General features: G+C 40.1%; 1 long non-coding RNA gene across 1 annotated transcript; it reads right to left on the reverse strand.

The window, feature by feature from the left end:
* Window positions 1–215: 215 nt before the first annotated feature.
* LOC135322474 (uncharacterized) lies at window positions 216–10,509 on the reverse strand. Its single transcript, XR_010383050.1, has 3 exons — window positions 10,206–10,509; window positions 2,963–3,067; window positions 216–358 (listed from the first exon to the last, which is right to left on the reverse strand). It is a non-coding gene; the product is annotated as an uncharacterized LOC135322474 (long non-coding RNA).
* Between the last annotated feature and the right edge of the window lie 676 nt (window positions 10,510–11,185).

The following is an 11,185-nucleotide window of genomic DNA, read 5'->3' on the forward strand; positions in this document are numbered from 1 at the left end:
CAGGACTGTCTGGGTATTTTGTAGAGGAAGGTGTTCCATGTAAGATCCCATCATCCTGTTAATGAAGGGACTATTGGATTTGGTTTGGCACACAGGTAAGCCCCTAGCTAAGAACTGAAACAATCTTTGAACGAAAAACCATTGTCCTTTGATTCATTGATTGAAACCATTGATTCAACACTCCTTGAATGATAAAATGTTATAGGCTCCCCAACTCCAAAATGTAAAACAAATTATCAAACCTTTTGAGCAAATTTAGTAGCTTGTTTCCTCACTCCATTTTTCTCCTCTTCTGAAAGCCCAGAGTAAACTTCAGAATCCTTCTCAATACAAAGATCTAGTAGCCATTTCTAATCATCTGGAATTAGAACAAAAGATAGAGCCCTGGGGTCATTCTAGCCCTGGAGTCTCAAGTAAACAAATTCATTGGAATTTAAGATGAATAGATGATCAAGAACTGTCCAAGACATTTCCTGCTAGTGATACAGAGCATGAATTTCCCTGCTGTGTTTTTAGAAATCACGAACAATGGGACGAATAGGTAGAGCTAATAGATGAATCTGAGAGGCCAGGACATAGTACAACAAAGTAAAAGAAAATATGGATACTGAAGTCAGGCTGACTTGGGGCTCAAATTCCCCCCTTTACTATTTACTAGCCACTCAACCTCTGGCAAGTAAAGAAGTCTGTTCTAAGTTTTTTCATTTGTAAAATGGAGAGAACAAGACAGTATAATGTATAAATCAGCACTTTTTGACTCCTGTCCCTGGTCCATTGTTTCCAGCTATATACTTCTCCATAGACCTTATGCAGTTTTGGGTTCATATCCTTGCAGTTTTTGACCCAAGGGGAAAAGGAACCTTCTCTTCCCAGCTTGAGTTTAAAAATGGAGAAAAAGAATTCTGATTGGCTTAACTGAGGTTGTGTCACTCACTGGACTCCCCCGAGGGAGGCAGGCTCTGATTGGTCCACACTGGGTCACATGCCCATTCACAGCCAAGGTGCTGTGCCCAGTCCCCAGAACCACCTGGTGGGAGTAAATAGGAGTGATTTCCCAAAAGAGGTGCTGAGCTGAGGGGAATACTTTCCTAGGATAGACAAAACAGTAAATTTGGGCTCTATAACCACATGGAGTGGGAATAATAAGATAATACATGTTTAAACCCTTTAGGGCTTAGCAACTGGCACATAGTAAGTATTTCATAGATGGTAGCAAAGATTATGGTAATTATTATTATCATTATTATCATCAATCTCTAGTCTTAAAAGTTACAATCAATAGGAGGGGTAGTCACAGAAAGATACTTGATGCTTCACATTGAGTTCATCACTTCCTGATGTCAGTTTTAAATCTGGCTACTCAGATTATAGCACTCTCAGTGAAATAACTAAGTGCAATGCTCATACTTTTCATACTTCAATTAAAATTCAGCTCAAAAGTCAAATCATAAAGATTTCACTTTGGCCCAGATTGCTAAAGAAAATGTAATGCTAAAGGACACAATTAAGGATTTGATTGATTTGTGCATTTACTTCAGCTCCTATGTGCCAGGCACTGGGCTAGATGCTGGGTGACACAAGGGAGCAAAACTGACCAAGTCTCTGCCCTTAGGGAGCTTACTTTCCAGCAGGAGAGCCAGAGAGTAGTGAGAAGCACCATGGAGAAAAAACAAGCATGGTAAAAGGTTAAAAAGTACAGAATGGATTTTAGAGGCAGGCTTTCTGAAAAGCAGCATCTGGGCAGAGATATGAACAAAGTAAAGGAGCCATGAAAATCCCTGGGGGACGGCATTCTACACTGAGGGAACAGTGAGTCCTGAGTCTGGAATGGAGCAGTATGGCCAGAGCAGAGCGAGCAGGGTGAAGGGACAGGAAGTGATGGTAGACAGCTTACCCACCCTCCAAGTTGTCCATGTCCTGATGCCCAGACCCATGTTACCTTACATGGCCAAGGGACTTTGCAGACGTGATTAACTTAAAGACCTTGAGTTGAGGGCATTATCCTAGATTATCTAGGTGGGCCCAGTGTAATTACAGGGGCCCTTAAAAATTGAAGAGGGAGGTAGAAGAGGAGGTCAAAGGGATGCACTATGAGAAACAGTCAATCTGAGGTTGCTGGCTTTGAAGATGGATTAAAGGTGACAGGAGCCAAGGAAAGCAGGCAGTTCCAGTGTCTGGAAAAGTCAAGGAAACAGAACCTCCTCTAAAGTCTCCAGAAATGAATGCAACCCTGCCAAGACCTTGATTTTAATCCAATGAGACCCATGTCAGACTTATGATCTGCAGAACTGAAAAATAATAAATTTGTGTTGTTTTAAGCCACTAAGTTTGTGGTAATTTGATAAAGCAGCAATAGAAAACTAATACAGTATCATTCTTAAAATTACTAAACGTGATGTGTCAGTGAAAAGTCTCTGTCTTCCATTGAAAGCCTTGACTCATGCAACTTCTCAGGAATACCACCAGCTGCTTTAAAGTAAGGACATAAGTCCTACCCTAAGTGTCAGGAGTCACCTTATAAACACACAAAAGAATGGCAAAGGAAACTGGGGCTGTGTCTGCAGGTTTTCCTAGCAGAGATGTAATGTGTCCCCAGGGTGGCAAAAAATTTATTTTATGAAGGCATATAGAAATATGCTATAATTTACAATGATGTGGATAAATACAGAAACTAAGAGGACGTTCCAAAATATAAGACCAACAGCACTGAATCAAGTATCATAATTATTGGCTGAAATGGAGCAAACCTACTGACCTAAAAAATATGTAAGAAATTGCATTATCGGAGTGGGGAAGGTATAGCTCAAATAGTAGAGCATATGCTTATTTAGCATGCACAAAGTCCTGGGTTCAATCCTCAGTGCCACCATTAAAAATAATAATTTAAATAAAGAAACCTAATTATCTTCCCCCAAGAAAAAACATTTTTTCAAAAGAAGATGCATTATCTCTCATACACTACCTGCATCCTAATTGCAAAGAGTCTGATTTGTAGCCAGTGAAAATGCTGCTTCTCCCATTGCTCCATACAAATCACGTTAGACATCCACCAGATGAGTTCAACTCCCTGTAAACGGTGGTTGGAGAAAGAAGAGCAGATTTACAATGCAACAATGCAGGGAAAAGGCATTTTTAAGATACTGAATCATCCTAACTATGAACATACTGCTTTCCAAGGTTTGGCAATAAAATTTTATATTTTTCTACATAAAGTTTTGACCATCTTTTGTTAAGATGTAATCCTAGGTAGTGCTGGGGGGTTTTGTTTGGTTGCTTTTGGTTGTTTTGCATTATAACTGGTATCTTTTTAAATTACATTTTTTTCTAACTATGTACAGAGTATAAAAATGTGATTTAATTTTATACATTGTTTTAAAACAGCAAGTTAGCTAGATTCTCATATTAATTTTGAAATATACATCTATAGATTATTTGGGATTTTGATGTGAATAATTGTACCAACTGCTAATAGTGTTCCTTCCTTTTAATTTTTTGTCTAATGCACTAGCTTACCTTTCTAAAATAGCACTAAACAGTTGTGGTGGTAGTGGGCATCCATGTTTTTCCCCCAAACGTATTTACTGTTCATACTACACTGAAGAAAATTAGGCTTGCTTGCACACTCCCCTGTGAATTCTAGGAATTACTAGGATTTGCACAGCATTCTAGGTAGAGAGGGGAAACCTAGCGAAATTGGAAAGCACTTCTGATAAACTGCTTTAAAAAGTCTCAAAATGACAAAACTAAACACACTATTACCGTAAGACCCAGCAACCGCGCTCCTTGGTATTCACCCAAAGGAGTTGAAAACATGTCCATACAAAAAAACCCTGCACATCAATGGATGCTTAAAGCAGCTTTATTCATAATTACCAAAACTTAGAAGCAGGCATCAATTACAACATTTGCTGCTTGTTGTTTATTTATTCTTTGTAGTTTGCTCTAAACAAGATTTCAAGTTAAACAAGTTCTATTTCTAGTTTGTAAAAGTTTTGGGGTTTTGGTGGGGGGATGTTTTTAATTAGGAAGAGATATGAATTCTATTGAATATCTTCTCTACATCTATCAATATGATCAAAATATGATCCCTTCTAATCTGTTAAAACCGATGTTACATTATTCAAATTTCCAATATTAAACCAACCAGGCATTCGTGGAATGAAAACAATTTGGTCATAATGTATTTTCTTTTTAGTATATTGCTGGATTTCATTTGCTAATATTTTGTTTAGTCTTATTTCTTCAATGATCATGATCGAAACTGACTTTTTCCCCTTTATAATGTTCTTGCCTTGCTTTGGTACCAAATTATTCAGGCCTCATTAAATGACTTGGAGAATATTCTCTTTCTCTAATTGCTGATAAAGTTTGTATAGGATAGAAATTAGCTGTTCCTTAAATATTTTAATGACTGTTTTGGTAAAACTATCTTACTCTGATGCTTCCTTTGTGGGAAAATTTTTAACTACTGATTCAATTTATCTAATGGTTATGGGGCTATTTATGTTTTCTATTTGTTTTGAGTCATTTTTTAATTGTGTTTTTCTAGGAAATTATTACTTTATTTTCCAGTTTTCCAAATTTGCCATTAAAGTTTATGCTATCCACTTACATGTTTAATTTATTCATATGAGTATCTGTTCCTGTTTTAATTCTTAATATATTTCTATTGCATTTCTCTCGTCTTTTTTGACAAATCTTGCCAAAGGCTTATAAATTTTATTAAGTCTTTTCAAAGAACCAACTTTTACCTTTGTTAATCCTTTTCATATGTTCTTTTGCTTATTTATTAGTTTTTATTGTATGCTTTTTTAATTATTGTTTTTCTTATACATTTTTGGAGTTTATTCTGCTGTTCTCAACTCACTGATACTGTTTTTAAAATATTTTATCCAGCATTATTGTTTTGTCAATTTAGAGTCATATAGGAGAATTAGTCTGCAAATCCCTTAGAAATAGAAAAATCCCCATTGTAGTTTCTAATTTATCTTTATTAATATTTTTAAATTATTAAATTTTGCACTTGTATTGAGCATCAATTAACTTACTCAACATGATCATTTTTCCATTGATTTTTCTCGGATTTTATTGGTGAGCAATAGGTTATCTGCAATGAGTGATCTTTTTCTTCTTTTCAACTAACTATTCTTATTTCTGCTTCATGTTCTATTTAATTTCCTAGAACATTCAGAATAATCTAAAATAATAGTAACACTGTAGGTATCCTTGTCTTATTTGCAATTTAAAAGTCCTCCAGTGTTTTTTATTCAGAACAATAATGACTCCTACATTAAGATGGGTTCTTTATATTAAATTAGTATCTGTCTCTAATTTATAAAAATTATACAAAGAATACTTGTATGTTATCAAAATGTCTAAATGTCTAGCATTTAAAAACATTCTCATATGATTCTTCTTGTCCAATCAACTATTGTGATATATTTGGTTCCCATAATTCCTAATGCTAAAATTACCCTCAAATAACTGGCACATTGTAAACTGACTATACTTCAATAAAAAAATACAGAAAAAAACCTATCGTGAAAAAATATTTACTGGGTACAAAAGATATGATGTTGATATTAACTATATATTTATATAAAATAATAAATTTTATGTACAGTGATGAATTCAATGTGTTCACAGGGATTTTAGGATACTGGCATCCATTATTCACAAGTAAAATATTTTGCTCACTTTGTTTTATTTCACTACCTTTGTCTAATTGGCTATCAAATGCATTTTTTAAATTTCACTAGTTTTTATGTCTGATAACAATTTCTGCAATGTGGAGCTCTAGTTCTTTAAAACATTGAAAGAACTTAACTTGTAAAACTGCCTGGCTTTGGAGCCTTTTTTGGAGTTAATTATTTGAAAGCATCTTTCATCTTTGTCGTGACTACTGTTCTAGTTAGGTCTTCCATCTCTCTTTGAGTTAATTTCAACTATTTTTGCACATTAATATGATCATTTTGTTGAGGCTCTTAAATGTTTCATCATAAAATCCTACACAGTGGTTTCTTATATTTTAAATATATGTACTAAAGCAAGAGGAAACTGATTCATTCTTTCTATTTCCTTGAAATTATAGGTATAGTAGCTTCTGTTCCACTCCTCAGGAGAAAATATTTAAACAAACACATCTCCCCCCAAGAGGTAACTGGTGAGACTGGAGAAAGGCTTATATCTATTGAGCTAAATTTACCAGGAGTTACACTACTAAAAAGGTAATAAGGGTATATCTCTCACTCTGTTTTTATCTTGCTGCTTCTTCTGCCTTCCTGTGCCCAGACACAGCAGGCCTGGTTTCTACATGGCAAGTCCTGGTGTCTACATGACAAGAAGACCTCACAGACCTTGCAATAGGCCTGCCAATCACTATTTTATGTACTTAGCTTCTCCACTGTGACTTTTAAGTTCTCTTCAGTCAATTCAGATTGGAGAGAGTGGGAAATTCATTCTGGCTTAAGAGTCAAGCCTCAATCCCCAATTTATCTCTATCAGGGAGCCCTTTACTAAGAGAGTAATTTGGCCTACATTAGTACAGTTGCTCAGTCAATGCAAAACAGAGCTTTATTCTATGAAGCAGGACTCTGAAAAGGATGAAGAAATTATTCACTTTCCAAACATCACCCCTAACTTAATTAGACACACTTCTTCTCATTCTCAATTTTATTTCATTTATATTTTTTGATTTATATTTTTTCTTAAATCAACTTTCCAGCATTTTGCATGTCACTGTTATTTCACAGTCTAAAATAGGAAATTCAGTCTGTGTCAAAAGTGACTGTAAAGACCCCAACTGCACAACTTTACACATTTTCACTCTAATGTGACTCTTGGAACATGGCACCATTTCCTTAGAGAAACTTACTTCTCTCTGCCACTTTCTCTTCTCTCTAACCAGTAATTTCCTCCCCTTTGACTATGTTTCATACCTTCTGCTTATTCATGTCATTCATTTGATCATGATCTTTAATGGTTCTTTCTCCAGCTCATGACTTTTCAGTACCTCCTCTGATGCTCAGGATTTCCAGTTCAGATTCAGGAAGTAGGGAATCTTCCTAGCCCAGCTCATGCCTTCATGCCAAACCACATTACAGAGCCCAAGGAACCTAGGGAATGACTAGATCCTAGTGCCTGTAAAGTATCTGTACCATCAAGTCTGTCCCTAAGCCTACCATCTTCAACTGACATCAACAATAGCTCCAAATTAACATGTTGAAACAGAAATCTCGATTCACATCCTTATTCAAACCCATCTCCCATCTTTGTTCTCATTTCCACCCCCATAATGTGACCACTCTCTGCCAGACCATCAGACCTACACCCTCTCCTTAGTTCCTCCTTTTCTCTCTTTCACTCACTCATGTGTTCCCATTCATCAAGTCTCATCATTCTTTGTCTAAAGTAGATCTCAAAGTCATCCATTCTCTTCATTTCCATCAACATTAGTTTAATCCAGGACACCATTATTTCTAATCTCTATTATTACAACAGCCTCCCAAGCAGGTCCCTAACCAGTCACTATACTCCCGACTCTTTCCATCATTCTCTCCATACTCCACACAGCAGCAGTAATGACCTTCTTAAAATATAAATTCAATCATGTAGCTCCTTCAGTAGCTCCCTATTTCTCTTAGAATCAAATAACAGTCTTTTCCCATGCCTGACACAGCTTTCCATGATCTGATCCTGGCTAATCTCTCCACCTTATCTCACAGTATGCTCCCCCAACTTACAGTGCTCCAGCCATACCACCTTCTTCCAGTGACCCAGGATCCTCAAAGCTCTTTCCTGCCCTAGGGCCTCTACACACACACACACACACACACACACACACACACACACAGTCTGCTTGCTTGATCTTTCTTTTCTCCTTCACTTGCTTTAGATATCCAGTCTTCTCCAAGTGTCTCTACTTGGTCACCCTATCCAAAGGAATTTTCTCCCAACTTGTCATTCTTTATTTTATTGCCTTACGTTTTTTTTTGTTTGTTTGTTTGTTTGTTTGTTTGCCTTTCTTCCTAAATTATTGGGAAAGAAACTACAAAGAGCAGAGAAAAAGCAAAGCCAAAAAGGGAAGCAAAAAACTTTTTTCAAAAGAAAAATGGGGAAAAGGAAAGAAATTAAAAGGAAATAAGTGTAAAATTAGTAATCTTCCTGGAGAAAAAAGTTGATAGAATGTTTAGATAAATGCAAAGACTGTATGTGCCTCAAGTGAACATTCTAACCACTTTTTCCCTAAGTCTTCTGTAATAGTTTCTAACTTTCCTTCCTTCAAAATTTATGTAAGTTGATTTTCCTTGAATTCTGGCAACTATAATATTCTCTAGTTGGAGAATTTATCAAAATGAAGGCTCAGAATGAGTTAGAGGCATTTGAAAAAGTCATTATGAGCCACTAGAAAAGTCTAATGCTTCTTTTCTCATTGTAAGTTTGCATAGCAAGCATCCAAGACAAGTTTTAAAATAAAACAACCCTCTCTTAGGGCCCTGGGTACATGAGGCATCATTCCCCAACAATAGACTGACTCTCTCGCCTCCCTTTTTCCTTTGCAACGCCTCTTTGTAAATCACAGGTGTTTGTGGGCATAAAGCCCATCAGAAGTGAGTTTATTGTGAAGAGTTCTTTCTTTGCCACTTGTTCTGAACCTGTTCAGAAAGTGCTTCATGCCTTAGACCAAAGCTCCATAAAAATCAAGAAACAAGAAGTTTTCTGTACTCCTGCCCAACAGCCGCACTATGACATCGGTCCGACAGTTCTGTGACCCTGCATTGTCCCAATTTTATTCACTACCGTTTTTTTCTTTCTCCCTCCGTTCCTCTTTTTAAGCTTTTAGTGGCATTTTTTAATCTACTGTAAAATGAAAAGGAGGAGGATGGTTTTTTGTTGTTGTTTTTTAAGCACCCTATGGTGGCAGCTAGAAAAAGCTATCTGCAGTTACTGTAGTAATCGTTTCAAAAAACACCTGCAAATCAAAGAAAGACACCGTAACACTGTCTTCAGATTTTTTTTCTTCCCCCTAAGTTCCTTCTTGGCCATTATAGAGTAGGCTTGGGAATGAATTTATGTGACAGCTATGAAGTTACTATTAAAATTGTGAATAGTGCCTAGCAGTTTTCATGCCCTTACTATAAGATCGCCTCAATTTGCCACACAGCAGTGAATAGGGTAAAGGGGAGGGGGGTGTCAAATGAATGGGAGGAGGAGGGTCTGTGAATGGGAGGGTTTCCCTTGAGGGAGCAGCACGGTAATCACAGGAGAAGAGTGATTTATTTTTGAAATTTCAGAAAGAAAGGCCTAAAAGTCCTGAAGCACGGGGCTGAGGGATGTGAGATAAATAATACCTCTGTATGTATTTAGCAAGTGTCAACGCCAACTCAAGAAGCAGGGACTGGGCGCGGGGTTGGGAGTGGGGGTTGAGATGGTAAATCCATTCCTCTGGTCCTCCAAGACTGAATATTAAATGCCAGCAGGGAGCAGATGTGGGTAGGGGCTGCAGAATGGGGGTAAGGGGCATGGAAGGAGGGGGTTAAGCGTTTATCTCAATGGAAATTAACCACTTGGAGAGAATTAGAAGTGAGCTGGAGCGGGCTGGGCGGGAGAGAATGTCTCTTCTGGTGCGGGCATTGGGGAAGGCATTCAGAAAAATGAGGTGAGCCGGGCTGCGAAGAGCAAGGCAGGGCGTGCCCTCCGTCGCCCCCGTGGCCCCGCCCCCGCGGCACCCCCACTCCCCCCACCCAACCATTAGCATGCGAGCCGCAGCGGGCAGGCCAGGCGGGGGAGGGCGGCAGTGGGATCGCCGCGCGGGGCTCATTGTGGGCCGCGCTCGCCTCCGCTGGGGACCATCTGCTCGCTGTCAATGCATCACCTGCTCGTCTGGGCCGTCGCCGGGGCAACGGGGGGCGGGGGATTAAGGAGCGTGTGCGTCCCGGTTCCTGGCTGCGGCAGCGGCGGCGGGGGCGAGGGCGGGGCAGAGCGCTCCGCGGCCGCCCCCAGCCCCGGGACAGGTCCGCCGGGCTAAGGGGCCCGGCGACTACCGTGCCGGTCGCCGCGGATCGCGGCTGCCCCTCTGGCTTTGAAAAGGCACCCAAGCCGCCTTCACTCGCTGCGGTGGAGGGAAACCCGAGGAGGAGCAGAGAGCAAAATGACCCGCCCCTCGAGCCCACCCGGAGGGCGAGAACTGCGACCCCAGCGTCTACCTGGAGCTGCGTGGGCCAGGTCCCAGGCGCGCGGCCCGCAGCCTCCTGCAGGAGAGCTGGCCCTCACAGCCCGGGCCCTGGGGCTCGGCGCAGCGTGGTTCTGAGCGCCCGCAGTCACTGGGCAACCACAGTGGGGTCAGCATTGCGCGTAGAACCTCCCCAGCTCCTGCGTGCCATCCGAGTCGCAGATAATTTCCACACCTATCCGCTGACATTCTGATCTGCCGCCCATCGCCAAGACTAGAGAAGCCTTGGACATCAGAATATGAATGACACCTGCTCTTTGAGTTTATCCAACCGGGTTGATTTTCCACAGAGGGTGTAGTTCTGGGGATAAAAACCCCCGAAATCCTGAAATCCCCCTCCCACCTATTTCTCTTCCTTGCACTCCACGTAATTTTGAACGGAGAAGTGCAGTGAGTGATGCAGCCAACAGCAGGGGGCAGAGCTAGGCTGCAATGGGAGCGTGTCCACTTTGGGATTACATTTGATCTAAAGTCATGCTCTCTGGTTAGAAATTTCCAGGAAAATGTCTTCTGCCCTTGGCCATCTCCACCCCAGCCCCCAATTGGCCAAGGACACTAGCTGCATCAACAGAGGTTAGTCATATCTGTCAGAGGAGTCCATACCCCTAAACAAAGAGGGAAGAGTTAACGCCCCCACAGAAACTCCAAAGACTACACAGAACCAAGGAGTTGTTCAGCTTTAATAACAACTCATAATATATCTTTTTTTCTTTCTGGGCTGGTTAATTACATTTATTCCTTTCCAGAATAATAGAAGCCACCGAAAGTTGAGATTCACTGAGTTCCAGGCTGGACCCACTTTCCCGGCCCCGACCCTAGACCCACATCTAAAACATTTCCAGCCCAGTAAAGTCCCAGCTTGTTTCTAAAGATCTCTGAGTCAAGAAAGCCCCAATCTTTTCTTGTTAGATCTCATTCCAGGGTCTGGCAACTCTTGAGGAACCAACAGTCTTT

This window comes from Camelus dromedarius, chromosome 11, assembly GCF_036321535.1.
Source record: "Camelus dromedarius isolate mCamDro1 chromosome 11, mCamDro1.pat, whole genome shotgun sequence".
NCBI classification, from domain to species: Eukaryota; Metazoa; Chordata; class Mammalia; order Artiodactyla; family Camelidae; genus Camelus; species Camelus dromedarius.